The sequence below is a fragment of the Anoplolepis gracilipes genome, chromosome 2 (assembly GCF_047496725.1).
Source record: "Anoplolepis gracilipes chromosome 2, ASM4749672v1, whole genome shotgun sequence".
Taxonomy (NCBI): Eukaryota; Metazoa; Arthropoda; class Insecta; order Hymenoptera; family Formicidae; genus Anoplolepis; species Anoplolepis gracilipes.
In genome coordinates, this window is record NC_132971.1 from 5282440 (window position 1) to 5309142 (window position 26703).

At 34.9% G+C, this 26703-nt stretch overlaps 1 protein-coding gene across 7 annotated transcripts in view; it reads left to right on the forward strand.

Annotated features, from left to right (window-relative positions):
- LOC140676016 (uncharacterized) overlaps positions 1-26703 on the forward strand; it is a 227913-nt gene that overhangs the window by 75208 nt on the left and 126002 nt on the right. The window contains exon 1 of one of the 7 annotated variants that reach the window (XM_072910603.1): positions 24085-24349. The exons of 3 other annotated variants lie outside the window; for them this stretch is intronic. The gene's annotated coding sequence lies outside the window, so the exon portion shown is untranslated. Of the gene's footprint in view, positions 1-24084; positions 24350-26703 lie in introns of those variants that run through there. 3 more of the 7 variants (XM_072910604.1, XM_072910607.1, XM_072910608.1) reach the window with 3 other exon arrangements.

Here is a 26703-nt window from a genome sequence, read left to right on the forward strand (position 1 = left end):
GGAAAAACAGGTAAAGTGTCGTGTTGTCACGAATAATCGCGATATATCGCAGGTAGTTATACGTAAAGGAGCGCGCGTGATCGCGAACAATTCAAATCCCTATCTTTCGTGTAAAAGCACGCGGAACTATGTACCGCGCATATTGCTACACGGCTTTAATTAATTCGTGATCGGTAGCCTGTACCACTGCGCGGATTCTTTTCTTCCGTGCTCGCCTCTCCTTCTAGTCACGCTTAGTATGCTGCCGATTTTTTAAAATTCCTTAGTAAGGACTGTTTGAGTTTTAGAGAGGGCTTTTGCGATAATTTGTAACTTTCGTTAGTTTATATTTTTTTTAATTATCGCAATTTGATTGATTTGTATGAATATGTCACTGAAGATATTTGAACTGTCATATAATTTTTATCAAATTGATTAACATAGATATTCATTTTTAATAATTTTAATCTCAGATATAGATAACATTTGAAAAATTAATTATTTTATTGATTGATATCTATAAAATATAGATTTTTGACATCAAGCGATTTTAATTGAAATGAATCATTTTCTGTTAAATAAATACGAAATACGCGTAATGTTCGCCAAATTATTTTTCACTATTGTATACAATCAAGCTTTGTAACGATTAATAGACAGTATCAACAACAAATTATCTGCAATACATATCAGGAAATTATGCTTTACAATTTTTCTTCTATCTGACTACAGTCTATTTTATCGATATTTTTCTGTATGATTTATTTTTCTCAAATATTAACGATCAAATAAGTACACACTCTTCGGCAAAATAAAGATAACGATTCTGTTGAAATTAATTTAAATTGAGATCTTACTGAAATATTACATAACAATGTACTAAGATATTTAATATCAATAACAAATATCGTCGAGTATTTTTTTTATCTTTACATAATATAATTATTTTCACAATAAAAATTTCACATTTTCTTAATTTTATCTGCATCTATTGACATTCATTTTAATGGATTTCTGCTGTATTTATAGTGCTCGTGAAAATAACACGTGTTACGATAGACAGCGTTCTACACTCCTTCCAGTTTTGAAAGCGCTGCTATGTCTTGGATTCTAACGACAAATGCGACGTGTCGCATTCGGTCGTCTCGTCGCTTTACGGTTTCCCGAGTCACAGATCGCGCACCGTCTGGCCGGTAAATCGCATCCGGGGACTCTCTGGACTAGAGACCCCCCCGCAGTCCTAGCTGGTGGTAGGTGATAACGATACGGTGCATTAGCGGCCGCGTGAATTTCTCATTAGTCATCGACGATGGCTGTAATTTCCAGCACGCGCGCTATGCCGAACTTTTTTCTCTTTCTCTCTCTCTCTCTCTTCCCTTTTCTTCTTTTTGCACTTATCTTCTCGAGTATCTCGCATGTCGGTAGTTACGACGGAATGCTTAAATCGCTTCTCCTTCGACATCGCGCTACCTACCGAACGTTTCCTATTAATATCGCATTGCACCCACACGGCGCGCCTAATACACGCGCTTTTAATACCGCTGTACGCTGAAATATGAAGACAGCGGCGTGATACATGCGTACGTACAATGCCGCTCATTAATGGCTTCTGACGCCAGTGCGTTGGTTGCTTGGAACCGCATCTTGTAGATCACCGTTCACGTACGCGCACCGCCAAAGCGCGGAATAGAAGCGATTTGCCTCTTTGCATTAATGACCTGCTAGTTACGGACGATACTTAATCCCATCTGTCAATGTCAGAGCGAAAGTTGGTCGACAGGTTGCACGTAAGTGGTAAGCGTCGACCAACACCGTGAAAACACGGTAAAGCGCGGAGTACCGACCGGATTATATCATAGAACGTGTAGGGAAAGTTCGTTAAATGAGGATATCTGTGCTGTACGCGCGTTACAAAGTAAATGCACGTTCCTAAAAAAAGTAGATAGAACGTTTATTACGCTCCAATTAATCCTTTTCGAGCGACGCGAAACATCGAGCAATGTGTCTTACGGTACAATTTACGGAATGATTCGACAACTGTCGCCTTAATAATAATAGTTTTCTGAACAATTTGTAATCTTATAACATGTCGCGTTGTATTAAGTAGCTAATTTATAATAATATATGACATAGTCATTAATTGAGAAATTAATGCCAATTCGAAGAGACGAAAGAATGCAGAATTATAAAAGAATTAAGCATTAATGATAGGTACTGTACTCTTCGTGGGTGCTCGTATATGTATATAAATACGAGTATCTGGCAGTTACGTGGCCTGCATATGAGGAATAATAAATTAGTCGAGTTTGTTCGACGCTCTCGACAACCGTACAGACAATCGGTCTCGTGCTCAGTGTTATTAATGCTGCCGCCCGATTCGACGGCGATTATGTTATAAAGAGGAGCGTTATGACGTATGATGCGACGTAGGCTCTGACGCGATTCATTACGGAAACAATGATTTCTCGGGCGCCTTCGTTAGATCGATGAACCACGCGCCGTTAGCGGAATATTCCAGCTCGCGCGTCTGTATAATCGTGAGTAATGACGTCGATGCATCGCGTTGTGCTTTATGCAAGTTTATGCACTCATATCGACTCGTGTGATCGCGTATCGACAACGAAATGACCGGTGAACGAAAGAAACAATTATGTTCTGGAAAATTGAATAACCAAATTACGTTGGAGAAAAGAAACAAGTACTGCAGTTATAATTGTTTCTTGGGTGTGTATGAAAAGTAAAATTTAAATTATAAATTTCAATATACATGTATGAAAAAGTTTTGTTAAACGTTTTTTTTGTCTCACGAATTAAGTATACAATAAGTTGTAATATTATTTGACAAGTTTAGATGTGACTCACTTAAACTCTTTCTAAATTTAAAACTGTTATTTATTAGATTTTTATAGTACTCTTCTTTTCTGTTTGGCTTGGTGAACATTTCGCAAACTCTAACTGAAAAAATTAATGTTTTGGCACGTAGACTTTATTTTTAACTCTTTAATTGTAGACTTATATGAGAGTTTGAATATATATAACAATAATTTTTATATGATCAGCCTTAATACATACATGAATATGCATATACATATAATCTTTTGTGCATTTATTTTACTACTGCGTATTTATTTATGAAACTATTTACTTTGATATTTATTGAAAGAAATAATTACATATTATTAAATTCCGATCATTAAAATGATCGGAATTGTGATATATTATCAAATATGATCTAATTCAAATAATTTTCAGTTATATAACAATATTTACTCATTTAGTCTTTTTGCAATTTGCAAAGTAGATTTTTAAAAATGTTCAAATTATAATGAATAAATCTAAATTGCATACCGAGTATAATTGAGATGAAAACTCAGATTATGTTTATATGTATGTATATATTAACGTATACATGTACATTATTAACTAACATAAGCTGAGCTTTCATCTCAATTCTACTCATCTGATCATAAAGTATTATTTTTGTTAATAATTTAAAAACAATTGGTTGTAATAACTTTTTGTTTTTATTGTTTTTATCGTTTTATTATTATTACTATTTAATGTATCTTTACAAAACATTCAGCAAAATCTTACGGTTCGGTAAAATGACTGATGATTTTAAGTGAGCGATGAAGCCTCGCATCTCCTATATGCTTCTTTTTAATGCGTTTATAACTCTGTGTTGTAAAGATATACGGTAAGGTACAGCGCACGAGATGCGTTTATTAGCCTTTTGTGCAATTCGCTCCATGGATTATAAAAACCTGCTGAATTTTTACGAATACGTGACGTGGAATGTTGATCTGCTTTACGAGAGCAAAGACCTGCAGTTTGAGGGTTGAGGAATTGCTTCGCAAATTATCAACTTATATATGAGCGTTTAAGTATCTGAGAAAAATATTAATCTTGTACAATATGAATATTTTTGGACAATATTTATCTACATTGAATATTATTTATTACATTACTTTTATCACACTGAATATTGTGCTATTCAAGAATTAATTCGTATTTTTTCTGAAACTTGTTAATCGATTATTGATAATTAAACAATTTCAAATGAGAAAGATATCGAAATCTCATACGCAAAATAAATTTGGACATGTAAAATCTAAAATTTTTTATTCTAATAAAGCTGAAAAAGCAATTCTTATTAATAAAATCACTAATAAAATTAATAAATTCAATATTATATAATAATATATATTTTTCTCATTCTCTTCCAGTTTCTGTGCAAGCAGTATATATTATTAGAATTTCGTTAGAAACAGTATTAATTAACTCTTGTGCACTGAGAGAAGTTAGTCGGAGTATCTTCTTCTGTTTGATGACATTGTTTTAAAAATATTTTTCATAATTTTTCTGTCTTCAGACATGATGAGTATCCATGACTTGCAGACCGTAGTTAGACAATAATTCGTATTGTACTCTCTCTTAAAATCTTTATTTTCATAAGAGAAATTGTGTACACGTTCTAACATATAATTATGAAAAATTTGATCAACTTCCTGAGTAATTTCTGAATAAAGTGGTTCAAAAAATGAGACTGTTGGAAAAAATACTATTTCGAAATCGTTATCTTTCGTATTAATCTTCTTTTCCAAGAAGATATATTGCATGCAATTGTCAACAAGTAAAAGCACTTTGCCCGTTATATTTTTTATTAAATTATGCTTTCTAACTCATGTCTTAAATAGGTTATTGTACCAATATGCGAAATCTTTCGATTTTTCGATTTCCGTCGAAGTATTTTCTTGTAATTTATGAGCCACAAGTAATTTGTCCTGACACTCGTCTGATACTTTTTGATTTTTATAATCATTTTCATATTCGTACCGAAAAGGTGATAGTTTATGGCTACCAGTAATTTGTGCAAAATATGCGATTTTTCTTTTGTTCCTCAAAACAATTATGTTGCTAAAAGAATCTATTAAGTTCTCTGACTATGAAGAGGCAAAAAATTGATCCAAGATCCGTTTTAGAAAAACTTTCGTTAAAAGTAAATTATTCTTAAATTGAATTTATTTGTCGAAGGTGAACGCGGAAACTTGTGTGACAATATTATATCGCAATAGAATAAAATAAGATAATCAGATAATAAGAAAATGGTACAGTGCAATGTAGATAAAAATATGAGAAACCGATTTGCATATCTATATTATTCTTTCATTTTTTTTTAATATTGTCATGAGTTACATGATTGAAGCTGACAACTTAAACTCGTTATCTAACAAGTTTGTCACATTATTTGATTATAAAGTAGTATGACGTATTTAAGTATTGAATTTGATTTAAGTATATTGAATAGATATTTTACTAATAAATTATATCGTTATTCTTTAACTTATTATTTATGTTGATACATAACACATGTTATAAAAGATGTAAGAAATATCTGGACAATTTTAATTCATTTTTTATTGTTTAACAACACGGATAAAAATTTAAAGTAATTTTTTTTTATTTTATACAATATTTTCCTTTTTTTCTTTCTGTCAATCTACTTCTCAAAAATGTTATATACACATACATAAATATGCTGTTTAAAAGTCATGTATCCACTCATTAGCAATGTTTTCGTTTTCTCGATGTTTACGTATTGTGATATCTGCTAGGACGTTATTGCTTACGATTTATAATAAGATGAATGTAAGATGACAAAACTATCGAGACAACATAGTTGAGCACACATATAAATACTAAAATAATTTATATATATGTATGTAAATATATATATATAATTTATATATATATATAAAATAAAATTGAATAAAATATGTATAATTATCATTTTTAGAATTGCAAGATGTTTAGATTTATATTTTTGATATTTGCGAAAGTTTAATTTAATTATTTGTTATCGAGATAATTTAAATTGGGTTACATCTTAAACGACTCACAAGAATAAGAACATATGTAGATGATGATGCCTTAATTCCCGGGCACCTTTTATACATACACATGTCTGTACTCATGCGTGTATCTAAGAATAAGTGGGGGTAGATATATCAAACTGGTGATCTACGGCAGGATGCGTAGATCGATGACTGACTGCGCCGCCAGAACAGCTGCTGTCGGGTCGCGAGATGACCTCGGTCTGAGGTTGATCGATGACTTTGACGCTGACCTCACCAATGGAACGATCGCTCGTTCTCCGGTCGGCATTCTTTCGCTGCGCTTCTCATGCTGCTCGTATAAACGAAGCGGGAACTCTTCTTCGATGAGACACGACGAAGTTCGGTGACGTTTGATCATTGCGAAGTATGCAAACCGGTATATCTCTGCTAACTACATTATTAATACGAGTTCGGAAGAACAAAGGTTGAACTGCTCAAGGTATATAACGCTTATATGTATACGCGTTTATTCACTCGTTATTTATGATTATAATCGTGAATTTGAACACTTTTTTGCGCCATCTTGATCTATGATATTCTAAATTTCAAAAATGTGAAAAAATAAGATACTTAACTGATGTTTAATTAATAATTAATTGATTTTACTTCATAAAAGAGAGACAGAGGGAGATCAAGAGATGCAAGCACAATTAAAAATATTCAATATATAGAGAAAAAGTAAAGAAATGTAAAATATTTACAGTACAGATTGACGTAAAGATCCCATATTGAGTTGTCTATAAACAAAACAATTCTGTTTTTCATATTGTGACATTTATTTTATGAAAAATTGTACTCTAAATTATTTCTTTATATAAAAAAAAAAGTATATAAGAAATAAAGTAAAAATTAAATTAATCCCGATTGATTTAGAATCTTATCTTAAAAGATGTATAATTTTATAGTCAAAGGTAACTTATTTTCAACAAAGTCAAATACTCTATTTTCGCTTCTTGTAACTTTTACGTCCGGGTTTGATCATGATTATGCGATACCTTACGCGCGTGGCAGATTTGAAAAGAAAAACGTCTCGATATCGGTCCTCCTGCCGAGTGTAACACCGCCGATTCTAGCCGTTTATAACGAGTTCCCGCTCGATTGTATCGCAATTACCGGTAAACAAATTGCCCCGTCAATTTCGCAAATTGCAGGTTCAGAGAATGAAATCTCACAATCTGGACTCCTCGTGCGCGCTACCTTCGTTCCAATCGCGCACGCACACGACGCAACGCGCGCGCCCGACGCACGTGCGCGCGTTTCAGGCCCGCGATGCGTGTATGCACGCCGTCGGTGAATGCACGTCGAGTGTGCTGTTGAATTAGCAGCACGCGGCTCATCCCGAATGAATTAACCGGAATGCACTGGCGATTTTTACAATTGCGTAATAAAGCTTAATAATCGGTAAACATACACGGAACGAGACGTCCCTCTCCGGTATTATCTTTCATAACCGTTTTTGATAGTTTTACTTTAATGACATAACTATCTTCTTCTCGGTATGTTTATTAAACACTATCTATCTCTTGCGTAAGCGCTTCTAATCCAACGGGAATCTTCATTCATAGACGTAAAACTTTCGTATCTCCCTTGCAGCAGCGCATATATGTTATTTGAATACGCACGATCTCTCATTCATTCGAAGCGCAAGGCTTCGACTTGAACGATTCTCCCAAAGGAGATTTCAGAGCATCGCGATAAACTGATGGCTGATAGAGCCAACCCCTTACCTTCCTCCTGCCCGCCGTTCTTCCTCTTAACTCGCCACCGTTTACCCTTGAGCATAGGAGCGGTGCATTGCATCGGGGACAGGTAAGCGGCGCATAGGTGCATCCGTGGGATACTTACCTGTAAATGGCTACTTTGCATACAGTACGTTGGATGCGTTTGCAAGAAACGGAGCCGCCTCCTTTTGCCGTCGGCTTACTTTCGATTTTCTTTGCCCAGCTTGCGCGAGCGCGAAGCCGAGACTATACGCAGTGCATACCGATGCGCCTGCATCGTGTCGCGCGGCTACGTGTAGGCAATGCACGATGATGTCGGCTGAATGGTCGCGTAGGTGACGTTCATAGCCGCGATGGTTTGTGAGATGCGCCGCACAATTCTCTCGTGATATTATTTCTACATGATATTCGATGTTTTAATATGCAATCGATTCCATATATCGCTATCTTATAATTTTATAAATAGATTCGCAATGTAAAATATTATATACTGAAACAATACTTGGAATTTTTTTAAAATCTTTTATTAAAGTTAATAAGTTAAACCATATATATGTAAGAAAATTAAATATAAAACAGGAAAAAATTATCTTATTATTTAACTGTTTCTTAATATCTAAAGGTATCTTTATTATTTTTATATTTGTTATTTTATTATTTTATTACGAAATTATAGTATCATGAATAAGAAGATGAGACAACTGTTTAATTATTTCTGCTTTCGCATGTGCCATTTATGCATTTTTATTAGCAAATAGATATGACGATTATGTGCTTCTCTATTTGCAACATTGAAATTTATATATATACTTATATGTTATCATATTAGTTTCACATAAGCCACATTGTGCATTGCGTTCGATATAACGTGAATATCGGAATTCGACGTATTTATAACAGTTCGATTGATATAACAATCGATTGAACCGGCTAATTAATAACGAAGCGGCGGCCGAGCGTATCTTCCGACATTTCGACCCGTTTCACATTGTGACCGGCAGCGTGGGCGTATCGCCAGTGGCTTGTGCCTACAGGGTGGACCATTAATTCATCTTCTTGTGAGTCTCGTGAGTGTTTTATTATCCGGGGACCCGTTCCGCCGCGGGAAAGATACGGACTCGCGCTCCTTTCTTTTTCCTTTCCTTGCGAATCTTCCGTCGGGATTATCGTAATCACTCCCCCGCGAGACCGCTCGCTTTCTTAACGATAACGCCTCGATAAGATACTTTGCCTCTGGATGTGGAATAAACGCGCGTGCACACGTGCGCGCAAACGTAATTTATAGTTACGTATTTTGTGTGTGTGTGTGTGTGTATGCGTGTGTTTTCAGGTGTTCGACAATAAATATTTCACGCGATAACAAATGTCGTACATATATAACAATGTGATTTCACAATCGCGCAATCGTATCAGATTACAAAAAGTACTAATGTGTAAAATACTAAATTCATTATTTGCATAAAAGTAGAATATGTTTATCGCACACAAATATTTTGATGATTTTAATTATTTTAAATCTGTCGTGATTGTTCTTACAATATTTTTGTTAGAAAAAAATAAGCCCTGGTATGAAAGTATCGTTAAAGTCGACCTCTTTAGGTTCAACGATCGAAGGTCGATTCCACGTTCGATCTCTGATCTTCCGGGTGTCATCCCTACTCGGCTGAGGCACGGCTCTACCGTGTAGCTCCTGTATCGAAGCAGCGCGTAATTTTAGTCCGAGACAGATCAGGTGTTACGAGGGTCCGGGAGCATATTAATCATTCTGAATGTACGTGCGCGAACATGAAGAGGAAGGAACGAAGCTGGTCTTGGAAGTTGTGCGCCGGAGGTTGTACGCGAAACTGGTATCCATAATACGCCTATCTCGCGATCAGCCGCGACTTTAAGCGGCGTGCATATCGCCGCCGATGCGCCCAGACCCGGTTGCATATTGGGCCGTAATTACGGAGTCTCGCTCGTTCGCCTGCTCCTGTGCCTCCCTCTCGGTTCTCCCTATCTTACATTCCGGTACATTCCGGAGTTCTCTGCGCTTAGGTCTGGTTAGAACATGCCACGCCGTCACCTGTACCCGCCAGACGCAACGGGGGTCTTATATGGCAAAGGCTCCTCTGATCTTCCATGCCACGCGAGGTCGTGCGGATGCATTTTGCACGAGAGCCGCGCGAAAACGATCGCCCCGTCACGTGTATCTGTGTATATATATGTATATATATGTGAGTTTCCTTTCCTTTTTTTTCTTTGCATTATTGAGTCTCGCGCTCTCTTCGCAGCTGCATGACGGGCGGTCACGAATGCGCCACTGAACTCGCGTTAATTCGTATCGTACATATATTTTATAGCATAGTTCTTGCAAAGAGTAACTGGATGTTATTAACTTCACTGTAATTATGTAAGTTTCTTTCTCCTTATACAGAACGCACGAGGACTATATATGTCAGCGATCATTTTGATAACTTTAATTTTTTACGCAATGACAATAAAGCTTATCTCTCAATTAATTTTTAATCGGCATTTTAGTTTAATAGAATTTCAATTCGAAAAGTCGATATATATTACTTAAACATTCTTATTGTTTGATTACATGTGTATTTATTGTATTTTGTATTTGTGCCTTTATTTTATTTTTTATAAAATTTTTACAAAAATTATGCAATATATACATATATATATTTTTTTTTCTTCTATTTGCTAGAATCAAAAGTTATGAATTTTACGGAGCAAAAATAGAAAATGATATCGTTATATAAAACTCTCGATGCTCGATATCATGAGACGATATGGTCAGACGGGTTCATCGTACTTGGCGCAACCCTGAACTTCACACTTAACGCAGTGCGTTAAAGTTAAAGTGATATAGGACTATAGCGGCGACTGTACAGGCGAGTATTAAATTTGCTAACGAACGTTATGTGATTTATAATCATTTAACGGATTCAACGAACGATTACTCCAAGAATTATAAGCATATACTATCATCGATGGTAAAAAATCAAGCGCATCTTTAGCTGTCGCAAGTAGCTTCTTGTGGTTGTGTTGTTTGAGAAATCTTTTAACTAATGTCAATCAGAAGCCAATCTGAAAGTGTATGTTTTCATAAAATATACGGTATACAAAGATATCAAAAATTAGCACAATCAATTAAAATCGATATTAGAAATATAAGAAATGCCTTGATAAGAAGTTAAATTTTAAATTGGCCATTAGTCAACTATATTCATCAAATTTTAAATAGATATACATAATGAGCCATGTGCGTAAAAATTATGATTATACGTACACTTCATATGAAATGACAGAAGAAATAAAACCAAGTATTCCTAATTCCCATACTCTTTCCTGAAATTAAAAATATTTATAAATCTCTTCATTTAGTATATTTTAAGTTTTCAAATACTACTCTTTTTATTCAGTATCGTACCATTTGAATGATGAATTTATTTGTTGCATCTGAAAGTGTATTATTGATATAAAAAGTCCGAATGGTGGCGGCATTAAATTAACGAACGAGTTCAGTGAACATTGCGTTTAACTTAATAAAAGAATATTCTGCCATAGCACATCGCATCGCCGCTACAAGGCGGCGCGGCGATATATAAGAGCGGGTCTCCGGGTCGGCGATGATGCCCTCTCCGCCTCGGTCTTGTGGCGGTGCACAATCAGCGAAGCGTGCTCGTAATGACCATTACCGTCCGTACTAGCTACCTCGCTACCATCTTCGCCCACCATGGTAATGGTTCGTGTCTGCTAAGTTCTCTCGCCCGTAAGTTGTCTGATATACCTATTTCAGGACGAATAACCACTATCGACCGTTCACACGTGATGCGCTTGCTTGTACCGAGATCAGAAAAAAAACAATTTCAAAGTTTTATCTGCATTAAAGGCAAATAGAATAAGGATGCTAGATTTATCTTTAATTTTATGAGTACAATTAAAAATATAAGAATTTATACAATTAAAATTAGAATTTATACAATTTAAGTTACCAATTTATATGAAACCTAATTAAGTTAATAATTCATAAGAAACTTATTTCAAATAACTTTTGACACTAAAATTAACATTAAAAAATAAAAACACATACATATTAATCAGATTTGGATAATTATTTCAAATAATTTAATAAACCAATTAAATAATTTATTAAAAATAAAGAAAAAATTAAAAGCTATACGTATAAATAACAAAAAAATTTATTGAAACTAAATTTATTTTTTAATAATTAATAAATTTTTATTTTACTAAAAATTTATTCAGCTCTATGTGTACGTGTGTGTCCAAATATATTACACAGATAATTTTATTTATTATCTCATAGGTTATTGTAAATTGTAGGCAATAACATTTTAGTAAATATTAAAAGATTACAAGATTAAAAGAAAACCCTTTAATTATTATACTTTGCACAAATGTTACTGGCAGTCACAGACCACAACACTTTATGTACGAGCATAAAAATGAAAATGAAAATCAAGGAGTGTCAAAACATCGTGAGAGATTGCTTGTGGCTCATAAATTAAAAGAAAATATCTCGACGGAAGAATCGGAAGAAAAGGATTTCGCATATTGGTACAATAATCGATTTAAGACAAGTGTGAGAGAACATCAATTAGAAAAAAATATATTGGGGAAAGTGCTTTTATTTGTTGGCAATTGCGTGTAACATATCTTCTCGGAAAAAAGATTAATACGACGGTTTCGAAATAGTGTTCCTTCCAACAAACACAGTTTCACTTTTTGAACCACTGCATCCAGATATTATTGAAGAAGTCAATCGAATTTTTTATAATTATATGTTAGAACGTGTACGCAATTTTTCTTATGAAGATGAAGAATTTAACAGAGAATACAATTATAGTTATTGTATATCTACGATCTGGAAGGCGTGGAAACTTCTTAGCTCTGAAGATATAGAAAAATTATGGAAAAGATTTTTAAGACAAGGTCATCAGACACAAGAAGATTCTTCGACATTAACTGTCAGTTCACAGGAGTTAAGTAATAAATAATACCGTTTCTGACGAAATTCCTGTCATGTATATGTCTTGTGTAGAAACCGAAAAAGAAGAATTTCAAAAAAGAGAAGAAACTGAAGACGTTGAAAACATAAAAATAAATAGAAAGAGAACATACTAAAAATATCTTGTTTAAAAAGAAATAATTGATTTCAAACAAAAAGCTTTAACTAAAATATTAAACACAGTACTCAGTTCTGATGGAAAAGTCAAAGAAGAAAAACTTTAAAAATAATTGAAAAATAATGGATGTACGCAAAAATTTCGGTAGAATGTAAAAATATTGTTCTCCTCTATGTGATATTTATGTTGTACCATCTGGATGTATGATTATTAAAGCATATACAATTTTATTCTAAAACTATCATAGTCCTTATACGTAATACATTGACGAACTTGTTAATATCAAGGATTTAAAAAAGATCAAATAATTTCTCAAAACATTAAAATACAATCGCGACTGAGATGTAGTTCGGGATGAGCGATTAGCAATTACTGTTATTTATGGTTTTTAATCCAGTGCCTAAAAAGTTTCCGAAATTTCTTATAATTTCGAAATTATTCTTGATAAAAACTGAATTTTCCACTCAGAGTTGCAGCTGATAAGATCGAAGTCGAAAGGATGGAGTATCAATACGGAAATTCAAGATGTTTCTTTTTATTATTGTTTACTGGATTTGCGACCATTGTTGGATACTTACTACTTAATATATATTTTATGTGAGTATTTCTCTCACTGTAGATTTTGTTTCTATGATTATGTGTATCTATATATGTATATATTTGAAGTATCGCTGAAATTTTTTTAAATATATATATATATATATATATATATATCATATATATTTATCTATGTATATGTGCATGAGCTGTGTTAGACCAAGTTTTGATATTTTTTCATTGTCAATAAGCTGATTGATTTTTCATTAATTTAAATAATTATTTTAATGTTATTTTATATTTCGATAATCATATATAGAACTAAAGAAATGTTATTTATATTGGTATAACGAGTGGAATATTTATTTTAAAATAATGAGTGGAAAATAAGGAATAAAACTAGAAGATTTTGATTTTTAAATAACAAATAAATTTTTATTTAAAATTAAATTTATTAATAATATTTATAACAAATACATTTTCGTTTTTATTTATATTAAAATTTATTTTAATAAAATTTTAATGTTTAACTATTATAATAAATTAGAAATGTGGTAATTTAAATTGCTTGAACATAATATATTAAATACTTAATTTTGAAATAATGATTTCTTTTTGAAATTATTGTCAAAAAGAGATCGATTTTGTTGTAATACTTTTGTTATCATACTTTAAGTATATTTATTAAAAAAATAATAATTATATTAAACTGAAAATTATTAGAATTTTATTAAAAATTACTTTTTATTCTTACTTCAATCTGAAATTATTTATTTTTAATGAAAAGTAAGTAAATAATTCTCTTTTCTTTTAGGTTTTTTTATATATAAATTTAATCAAATCAAACCTTTTATTTAAATATAAAAGATATTTATTTGTAAATTAAATTTTGTTTAAATTAGGAGAGCTTTGTGTGTGCTACTCATAAATAAAATTAATATTTATTTCGTCCGTAAAGAATTTAAAAAATATTTATTTAAAAAGTATTTATTTCATCCATAAAGTACTTAAAAAAATTTATATTTGAGCTTTTATTTCAATATAAATTTATTGAAATGCTCAACTATTTGATATAGTCATAAATAATTGGTTTATTCTATTATTAAATTTTATAATATTTGAAAGAAAAAAAAATTATGTTAGATACATTTTACAACAACTTAACATTAGAAAAATGTTTGATAAAATCGAATGGTTATGTGTTATGCTGATTGCGCGTCGTGATTACAATCCAAACGGCATTCGCGCCTCCCTTTCCTTTCGAACTTCCTTTCGGAAGCACGCGCGATCTCCGACGCATCCTCGATGTCTCGTGGAATATCCGTCTCGAGAAGATGTTTCTACAGGTGAGGTTTCGCAACGGTGGTCGCCGGTTGCCCATTACGACGCACGCCGACCGCGTATCTACGTATAATGGCAATCATGTTAATTACCGTAAGTAGAGCCGCGCTTGTGCGCGCGCGCGCGAGCCTGACGCGCCTCTTCGCGTAGTGGTAACGGCGTGTGCCACTATTACGGGGATCGCCTTACCGTGAACGCACGCTATTCATTCCCTTCGTACGCGAGTGGGTTGCCCCTCTTCCCCTTGTGAAACGGAAGAGCCACGGGGGTAGCGGAGGAGGAAGGTGGTCGTGCTCAAGAGAGGAAGGAAGGTCGAACGAACGAACCCAAGAGTACACGCTCGGGTCTTATACAGCGTTATACCTTTCCGTTTTCTCTGGCGAGCTTCCGGCTTGCGGTAATTAGAGGCCCCATGAAGCGCACGTACCAAATCGGTCCCCTCGTTCTGGTGGTTTTAGCGAGACGTCGCCGCAACGTCAGTCGCGAGACTTAATTACAATCTAATCCGATTAGCATTTTCCTGAGAATACTGGTCTTGGTCTTGCTGATCTTCACATGTACCTATTGTTTACAGTCGTTTAGATGCATTATCTGCGTAAACGTCTCGGGCATTTGTCACGCATCGAGAAAGCTCTAACACGTTCGTCATCTTTTATCCGTTCCTTTTTCCTTTATAATTTATACATTCATGTTTCGATGTACTAAGATGGAGTATATTATTTAGTAACTCGAAGTTGTTGATAAGTATTTTCTTTTTAATATAATATTTGATTTAATAGATAAATTTATTCATTACGTTTGATTAGTACTGATTTATTAATAATGAAATATATTTATTCTCTCATTAAAAAATCATATATCAACTTATTAAAAAAATCTTTTATTATTTCTACATATATACTTTCATTAAATAATGTAACGGAGTTTGCACACAATGCCGTTAAATGCGAATTTTCGTCGATATCATTATCGTTGTTGCCGACCGGAGATTAGATCCAATTTCATAGAGGCGTAGATCGGAACTTCCATATGTGACGGTATCGCGTGAAAAATGGCTTCGTAGTAGTCGATGTATCTCGCGAAAGCGTGCATTAAGGTCGATTCTAATTGGCACCGATTTAATTAGGATCGCCAGCGTGACGGTTAGCAATAGGCCAGGTCTAAGTCGGAGGTAAGAGAATGTCGGCGAGCGTTATTAAGACACGTAGCCTTCCTCGTCGTCACGGAAGCTGACCGCGCGCCGCATTCTCTTTCGACCCCTTGCAATTGCAGCTAGGGAAGTGCCGAAGTCACGAGCCGCGTTAAGATTGAAGCTAATTACCGCGTGATGTAGAAATGTACAAATACTGCTATAAATATTAAAGGATAGACAGAGCAATTAGTATCCATACACCTAAAACTCGAGATGAAATGATATATTATCTGTACGTTTTGTAGATATTTAAAAGAAAAATTACATACAGTATACATACATAGGTATATGTGAAAGTAGAATATAAAGTTACTTAATATTCAAAGAAAAATAAATATGTAAGGAAATATTTTTCAGAAATATTTTATTAATAGAAAAATTAATTATGTCTATAGGACAAATTATAAATTAATTAATCAATACAAATTTTATTAATTTCACGAATATTGCTTATAACTGTTACTAGAATATTGATGTTTTTTTACGTTTGTGGATGAACGTATTTTGCGCCTTTTAATATATTCGGTTTAAAACTTAACGAATGAAATGAGATCTGATATGTTAGCTCGACGATTATACTGAATTCATTATTGACACGAAAAACGCTCGTTAAATGAAAAATTTAATAAGTTTAATAATCAACCGAAGAAAATATTAAGCGTCAGTAACGGTGCTATGAATTTAAGCATTATACTCTTTTACAAATTATTCACGGTATACACATTTTAACGCGCGATAAATGCGGTAAAAACGCAAAGTACAAACACGTTGAACAATTGTTATTAATTTTATTAATGCTTATGCATGTATACTTTAAAAGTAAAATTAGATTATTATACCGAATAAATAAAATTTCCAGTCAGTATAACTAGCGCAAATTCTTACATCAATTGTGTTTCTTTCTCAAGTAGCATCAAAGTTTGAAAAAAAATCAGTGAAAATATCCCACTACTTTTTTAGTCATCGGAACGAATACAGCTTCCTTTTTTGTGCGCGGGAAACAGATGCGGCTGATATCTAGCCGGAGATGGAACGGATTATGGTTGAGTTGAAATTCGGTCGAGTGTAGCGGCATCAGCGAGTCTAGCCAATTAATTACCGCGAACGGAAGGAAGGAGTCGAGATCACGGACGCGGGAGGCGCGCTTGAACTTCCACGCGAATCTCTCGCGATGTGCTTGAGCCACCGAGCGTAGCGTTCGCATATAATTAACAGTGGCCTAAGATTCGATTATGTCTCCCTCTTTTCTGTTTCTCCCTCTTGCTTTACGTCTAGCCATTCTCTCTCTTTTTCTCTCTCTTTCTGTCCTTTTCTGTTTAATTCTTTTTCTCATTCCTTCGTCAAGCAGAAAAGTCGCACATGAGTATACCTGCCTACTTCTCGTGCACGTAACACCTCCTTTTATTTATTTAGCAGGCCAGGAAGCCGTTAATTCTGTCGGCGGTTCCGTGGTAACTAATTGAAGGTCAGGACGCAGCCGGGTCTCTTATTCGGGGACCACTGCATTGTAAGCTCTCGTTTCCGACCCCGTGAGTCGACTTTTGTAACTCAACGATAAACGCGATATCTCCGACCGAAATCTAATTAAAGATTATCATGGTATACTCTTGCGAATTTAGACCAAAGGAACATAATCCGGTTTTTTTCTCCGTAAGATTTGTCCATGCACTTAATTGAGTCGCATATTTTCCGTAGATAAGGAACTAAAGATGAACTTCAACGGATTGCATTGATTGAAATCTGTAGAATCAAGATCTAATATCACTCTTAGGTAATAGATTTACGAAAAATCTTGTAATGTTACACATTAATAAGTTTGGAACATAAATCGAGAGATACAATCAAAGAGGTAGAGATACTATCAAATTATAGAATATTAATTTTTTTCAATTATAACATATTTCGACTTATTCACCTTGTATATTTTATATTTATCCGTAAATCTTACGATTGATTGAATATTAATGTAACAAAAGAAAGGCTAATCACTAGCATTTAAATAACTATTACAAGTATGAAACGAACGGTTTAAAAATAGCGACTTACAACTAATTTCGCGCCTGGGTTATCATTATAAATCAGAATACAACTTATTCAGAAGTATTTTATTATACTTATTTTTCGCGATTTAAATTGTTTTATAGTTAATTAACTTTTGAGAAAAAAATATTATTCTAGCTCGATGGTGTGTCTGTATCCAATCGTCTTCCTCCTTTTTTTCTATATTTCTGATTCGGTCATTAGTTACATTTCGTGTAACACAATAGAAAAGTGAACAATATGAAATGTACAATGTTATTAAGCATGTACATACTTGTTTATAGCTATTAACAGGGTATTAGTTATGCAACTATCGCTGCAATTAATGTAACAAGCGAACTACGTAAATGATACGACTATTATCAAATCGGCAAATAACTGATACATCAAGAATTCAGGCTGAACCTTTGTACGTTATTGCTTGAAATCTCGGCGAAAATTGCTACGCGAGAATCAGGATGCTTGATTGAAAATAACGATCGATCTCATCGACGTGTTGCATTTAACACGCTTTAGTTACGACTTTTGTTCGTGTAGATCTTCTTTTTGCATTTACCTGCAAAGGACAGTAATCTATAATTAACGAGTTGTATTGTCTCATTAGTGACAGTTGCGGTATTAGAAAGTATCGACGATTCTCCTTCATGGCTGAAAGAAAGAGAAACTATAATATAAGTTTACTTTGAATTTAATCGAAAGGAAGAAATATCTGAGTACACGTATAAATGATATTTTTTTTTATTTTAATAAGAACTAGAAGATAGGTTTTCACGAATATAGTTTTCCCCATGTCTTCTGTTCTAAAACATTATATGTTTTGAGCGTTTTCAGAGTCTATTTTTTTGTGAGATGAAATTTTATGATGGACATTAGTAAATTTAATGGCGATATTGTACTACGCATTACGATAGTAACGTCATTTTCTTGTTTATTGCTTCTAGACGAAAAGAAAAGAATACATTCTCTCATGGGAAATATTATTTATGTCTGTTTATATCAACACGATTTATCGTTAAAAGCGCGTTTGACTCGTATGTATAGATGACGCTTAAACCGGCATGGAAAAACATTCGAGACGCAGAGAACGCATGGCGTAATAAATCTAACACGAATCGCTCGTAAGCGTATAGGATACGCGCAAGCATTGTGGTCACTCTCGCGACTCAGTCAGCATATCGTAAAATAAAATTTGTAGCGCCGCGTGTCACATCGATGTGGATATAATTGTGACGAGTGTGTATCGTAAACATTACACATGTGTAACTAACGCTCGTCAACCGCGACACAAATGAAATATGATTTAAGATCGAATCGTTCCCTAACAAACTTCTGTCTTTCTCATTCTCTTGATATCTCTATTACGTTTCAATCTCTTCATTATATTATTATAACTCAGTTATGAGTTATACGAAACTTGGAAATGATCGCGCAAAAAGCAAAGTTTATTGAATGAAACAATAACCGGAATAATTTACGAGGTCTAGAATATTTGTCTGGGAATATTTGTCATTGCAAATAATAAGTTCGAAATTCTCATTTAACGACAAATGATAGTTGCTTTGCTATTTGATGCTTCCTACGCATCGTACCTTATACTTTGCTCGTTACGGACACGACGTCGTAGTGTTTCTCGATTCACACGAGTCTCCTGATGCATCCGAAAGCGGGAGGGGACTGCATGTGATGGTTAGTCAGCGGTCATTCCTGGACACAAATCTGCCTTCGCAATTTATTTCCCGCGTGCAATTCTCGAAAAGGATGGGCGTCGTGTCTCGTCTCCGTGTTTGTCTGGCAAGAAAATCGCGGCCAACGTACACGAGAGTGCCGGGCGTCTTGTGAATGGCGGAACGTAAAGCTGAATGAAGGAGGTGAAGAAGGGGGAGGAGGTTGGGGCGGAAGAGGAGGAAGAAGAAGAAGAAGAAGAAGAAGAAGAAGAAGAGAAGAAGACGAAAGAGAGGAGTCTCCACCTTCAGTCGAGCGGTCACATAACGTGACGTGTGAGCGATGCTTACTCTCCCACAACGACGAGCGGTAGTAGATGATGCTATAATGGTTGGGAGTCGGACATGTGAGCGCGCGGACAGGAAGTCCAGGTTCCCTATGATGTACGAAGACGCGAGGAGTCACGCGGATCTTCGCATGGGGGCCTTGCAAACCTCTTCTACGTGTCACGCAACTCATTCACGAGCTTTTCCACGTTGCATTAAGTTCCATTACTTGGCCGCGCGAGTAGCGACTGGTCAGTACGCGTCTGGTATTATTATACACAGCGCATATATATACGCTTTTCTGTTTTGAAAAATTAATTGCCTGAAAGATATCCGCGAGGAGCGTGAGGCATGCCTTGCGTTATTCCATTTTAAACGCCAAGTTAATATTCGTAATCGTCGGTTCTAATGCATATTTTGCCAGTATCGCTGCGTATCTCCGCAAAAGTCATTAACGTAATGGCACTCTTGCCGTACTTATTGTTAACAGGCGCACTCGCTATCTGCTAGAAATTCAGTATTTATTGTGGATGTAAATCTACAATATTATAACTGAAAATCGGGGTATCGCTATTTAATATAAATTATTTTAATGAAAGATTAAACGAATGATACTTTTGTTACAATAATAATTATAATTTATAAACAAGATATGATGAAATGAGATATAACAGAATTTTTGTTTACATTTTAACAATTTATTTTTTTATTCTTTTGCAATGATTTTGAAAGGAATCAAAGATTTATAGCAAATAGAGTTATGCCTCTCACGTTTACCAATGACTCATATTTTTCTATCCAGCCGTCTTAAACGCGAAAGGCGCGCCTCTGCGTTTGAGTAATACCTTACGTCATTAAGTCGCACAGGATATGAGATTTGTGAAATGGCAAATATTAGTTTCGGAACGTCATGATCGATCACCCGCGATCTCGCCTTACTTATGTGTCATTCACCGGTCGACAGGAAATCGCGACGCATTACATAAGCGAGCGCATTATCGTAGTTACGCGGTAAGTTACAATTTCATTCACAAAGAGCGCTCCCTCTCGTTCGCTCGCGCGCGTTTACTTTCTCCGACGGGTTCCGTCCGAGAAGTTCATTCCGACCCTCTCGGCTTCCTTTATTCCTCCCCCTCTTCTTCGCTTCCTCCTCCTCCTCTTACGTTATTTTGGTCCCTGTCGCACCGTAGCAGAAGACGACTCGGCGACGCGCGGTGCCCTTGCCGGCGATTGTTACGTTAGAAAAAAGCCGTCGCGGGCAAAAAGCGTGGATAATTTAAATTACATTTCTCATCATAACCCGCGAGCCGGTTAAACCAACACCGGCTTTTTGCCCTGGTGCACCGCGAGTCGGCTCGAGCAAATGGGCGCCCGCCTGCCACGCCGAGGTGATTCCGTCGCTCTGTCCTTCTCTGTCTCTTTGTCCTTCCCTGCTCTCTCGCGTCTACTCCTCCTCTTCTTACCCCTGTCTTTCGTACCATCTCTGTCCTTGCTCTCTCACCTGCGTCTTACACGCTAACCACATTGACAACTAGCGGTTTACCATCGTTTTTGAAAATTGAAATTGTTCTTTGTTTCGATCGAGAAATATTCAAGAGAGAGAAAAGGGGATAAAACTGTCATTCCAAGTCTTTCTTATAAATCACACACAGTACTTCAATATTTGGAGATCGATAAGTTTCATTCTCCAGAAGCCACGAAATAATGAAACTAGACTAACACTGCGGGATGACAGAGTGCACGTTAATGAATTCCTTCGGTAAATCGTCGTAAATTATTAACGAAATGTGTCTAACGTTTCGTAGGGATGCGCATTCGTTGCTTCTTCATCGCCCGAGTCCTCAGCGGGGATCCCTGAAACCGGGTTCCGGTAACTCGAAGAGTTCGTGCGGAGCGACTCAAGTTAGCGGCCCGGTCGTCGCCGTCGTCGTCCACCACGACCGGTAGCCTCCTGGGGACCTCGTTATCGGTACGATGTTGATATATGGCGTGCATTGCTCCTTCATCCACGCCCTCCGCGCACGTCTTCTTGCCGCGCGCTGAGAGAGAGAGCGGTTCTTGTTACACGTAACCGAGGCCGAGGTCTCTTCGGGATATTCAGGCCCATTGTTCGGACCGCCCTCTGTGGTGGAGACCGACGCCGCTCGTTCATGAGATAGTGTCTTATTATAAGGCGACAATATCAAGACTCTCTCGGCTCACACTTGTAGACACGCCGCAACGTTCTTTATTTTTTAACAATCGAAAAATAAAATGGGATTAACCTATTAAAATCTCTTGAAAATCTCGAAATTTTTTTTCGATAAATTCTGCTGTCCTTAACAAGATCTTTTGAGTATTGTTATAATACTTTTGATAATTTTCTTAAATAATAAAAATAGAAGTGGATCATTAATTATTCCTTACGCGCAGCAAAAATTAAAAAAGAAGCGCTTGTGATCATTTTTATTATTTATTTAATAATATTTATTATTGAAATTATTATTTTTCTGCATAATTGCTAATTTAAACAAGAACCAGAATTACTTATCTTAATGTTAGATATTTATGTGAAATTAATCTTACAAGGAAAGGTATAATTATTTAAAAATTGAAAGGGGGAGGGGGGGGGGGATTTCGAAAAATGACATTTTCAAAAAATCTGATTATAATGCAATTTTAAAGTACATTAAAAGCCATAAAACTTTTATTGGAAACTTTTTTTATATCTCTTACCATTTCAACGTTTATTTGCTCAGAAATATAAAAACCGATTTTTCTCAAGAGAGTGTTTCACTCCCTTATAAAGGCTGAAAAAGCATGTATAAAAAAATACGTGTTTCCTATTTTGACCTAGACTACACATATTCAAAACGCATTAAAATCGGAAGGGGATACTTCCATACTTTTCCTTGTTAGATATTTATGTACGATAAAATTTAAATTTTCACTAAATTGGTAATCATTATATAGATGTTTCAAGCATGAATAGATAACGTATAGATCGAAAGGAAAAAAGGCTATACTAGAGGTAATAACAGCAACAAGCGTGAATCGCGTCTCATGAATAATGCAACAGCTGGACATATTTATTAATTGTACGATACTCTGATATTCCCACGAACATGCAAATTTGTACTCGCAAACGCATCATGTTCGTATTGTTCTCCATGCCATTTCTCGACTCGTATTGGACGCTAGGTGTAATGTAGATTTGCTTTGGAAAGTAAAGAAAAGCCAGGGTGTTTACTCCCTAGAAAAACATGAAAGTTGGAGTTCTCAGAGATTTCTTTTGCATCTAGAAAAATCAGGAAAGTCTCATGGATTTTGTTAGAATTAAAGCAATTTTTTTTTAAATTCTCATTTTGATAATTTGCTCTTATATTGTAAATAGTTCACGCTACATTTTACTTTGTCCTTAAGATGATTTTTTTAGCATTTCTTACTAGATTAAACGTTTGAAAATTCTATAATAATTCTACAATAATTTTATAAAAAGTTCTATAGGTAAAAATTATTAAAATATTAATTAAACAAATTAAATCATTTAAAATGTCGGACATGTAAGTACTGACATGAGACGATCGTATTTCCGCTCGTCTATAATAAATTAATTGTGCATATGTATAGAAGGCGTCGTTAATTCTTTTACAAATGAATTTATGCACGTATCAATACATTTATATATTTTATATATTTGTATTATATATATATATATATATATATATATATATATATATATATATATACATACTATATATATATATATATTCTGCTATAAAAAAGATATGTGTTCCGATAGGTGTATAAATTCATATTTAAAGATATTAATAATTTTTTCTATACATACTATAAAGATGATAAATTATATATTTTTTCTATTATTTATTAACGATATATATTAACGATTATGAATTTGTTTGTTAAAATATTTGAAAAATTGAAATATTCCTTCGTAAAGTATAATACTCTCATATAATATTTGTATGTATATTATTATTGAATAAATATATCGCGCATGATTTCTTGTACATATATATTAATATATTTCACGATTACAAATATTATATATTGTAATTTTTATTATTATATTTTCTCCGTGTAGAGAAAAATTACTGTTATATTATTTCATCGTGGAGCAAAGAATACAGAGAAGAAATAACACGTGTAGCGCGAACGTATTACGAAAAAAAAACATCGCGGATGACTTTTGGAATGTCGCGAGTACTACACGCAGCACGTTATACGCATTACTTCATGAACAAAAACATACTGAATTTTGAGCATGTATATAACGTGCTGTACGCAGTGTTTTCGTTATCATTCGTGCGGCGACACGTAAGCGGAAAGATACCGGTCGTCCGACACAGATTTCATATATCAATAAACGTAATATGTATCGAAATCGGGAGTGTGCAAAATGTCGCGTAATTGTTTTGTGAGCGTTTTTGAAGATGCATCAACGAAGGATTAGGAGATGATGAACAGGCCTGGGATGGACTTTGTGGGAATAATCACATAATTTATTATGTATGAGGTAATTTATTACATATTATTCGCGGAATTAATTTTTTTTGTCGCGGTTATCATATAACATATTTCGTGCAATTCCATTTGAGTGTGTGTGAAGTTAGCGTCTCATTTCCTGGAAACTTATTAATTATTGAGAGTTTTAGTTTGATTTTTAATATTTTTAATGCTTCTAGAATTCTTGATAGATTAAATAAATATTTCCGGCTATTAATATAATGTATCTTGAGAAAAAATCGGGACAAACTGACAATGAAATGTCAGGTTCACGCCGCGTCTTTGTCCTTCGACAATTTTTTTAGCATTCTTGTCAGATTTTAAGCGCTTGAAAGTACTACAATAGTTTTATAAAAAGTTCTGTGCGTAAAAATCATTAAAATATTAATTATACAAATTATATCGCCCGAGACGTTGGACATATAAGCATTAAAATGAGATACTGGTCGTATTTTGATATATACATACATAGTTCTATTAGCTTTAAATGAGATTTCGGCGTCTTGATCTAATTTATTTAATAAATATTTTAGTAATTTTTACGCATACCTAGAATTCTGTTCAAAATTAATATAAGTGATTGCAGAACGACACAAAAAAGATGACACGAAATCACATTTAAAGTTGAGAAGAATAAACAAAATATAACCAGCGTCTTATCGTCAATACTTGTACGTTTGACGTCTCGAGCAATCTAATTTGTTTAATAGATATTGTAATAATTTTGCTTTATTGCTTTATTTTATATATGCAACTTTATATAAAAGTATAGTGTGTTTGATGTTGGAATTTTTCAGTCGTGAAACTTATCAAGATCGTATAATCATTGAACATATTGCAAACATTATAAATAAATAAAAATATGAAAAGTTTAAAAAAGAGCTATAGCTAATTAAATCATACATTTTATCTGTATCCGTGGGATGGGGATTAAAAGGATTTTTGATATTTATATGTTGAGGGAGAAGAAAAGGGGCTTATAACACTAGAGATGTAATTTCCCGAATATTGGAAAATGTCGGCATTTTTATAACTGCTTCTCGCGTCTTCGAGATTCACGTACGCCTCCGATTACCTCGCCGAAGGGCAATTGTAGGGCTTATATGGCGCACGCGCGATCCGACATAAATCAAAGAGCTAATATACTGCGAAGCCCCGATAATGTGCAGCCGGCGCGGCGGAGGTCTTTTTATCGGCGACGTAAGACAATACGCATTTACATACACGCGAGAGAAAAGGGCATTACATTCGCTCGCGTTAGCGCGGCGTGTGCGAGAGAGGAGGGATCTCTTTTTTTCTCTCTCTTTCTCTCTCTTTCGGACTCGCTTCTTCCGTTCGCCGCTTCGATCCTCCATGTTCCGCTGTTGCATCGCAGCTCTCGAAATGGCATATGGTATAGCTTATTGGAGCGAAGGCCGCGCCAGCTCAGCAATTACCGTGCTTTTGCCCGCCGGCTTCTGCGGATGCACCTCGGTGAGCCTCGGCCTCGCGCGTCCTTTTTCTCTCCCCGGATGCAGCTCCTCGAACGTTCTCCTCCGTTGTTGCGAACGGCGAAAGTGTGTCGTCAACACATTTGATTTTCGATTAACAAAAAAAAAAAAAAAAAAAAAACAATGTTGGAGCACAAAATTGTGTTGACCATTTTTAATATCTACTTCAGATTGCAGTCTGCTCAGAATATGAATTAATAATGATCTTATCAATTAATGATGATGATTTTTTTTCTTACTGTTTTTGGGATTATTCAATATTTATGAAATTTTATTTTCAATATCTACTTCAGATTGCAGTCTGCTCAGAATATGAATTAATAATGATCTTATCAATTAATGACGATGATTTTTTTTCTTACTGTGTTTTTGGGATTATTCAATATTTATGAAATTTTATTTTTAAAAGTATATTTGTTCGATGACGATAGTACAAGGATCGCGTCGGCATTCTTTCTAGACGATTGATTAAACGCAGTCCCGATTAACATCCTGCCGAAGGAATTGCGGAAAGGAAGAATTGCAAGAAGCTACGGGCGGAACTCGTGTCTCAGAAGGGTTAACGAACGTCCCCTCGAACCGCGTTTGTACATAATGCAGAGAGAGAGAGAGAGAGAGAGAGAAGAAGAGAGAGATAGAGAGAAAGCGTGTGGCGGTCGGATCGAAAGTAAGAGGAGGAAGGGGGAAACTCGCGGTTTACGGGGACCGCTGGTTGACGTAGAAGAATTTAGGGGCGACGGCAAGAGCAAAGGCCCAGTTCGCGAGCGGCCAAGTCCCTTTGAAGTCTAAAAACAATGGCATTGTCTCTTCAGACTAGCGAAAGGCCGCGTCTCCCTCTTTTTCTCATTCTTTCCGTCTCCCTCTTTGCGGTCGG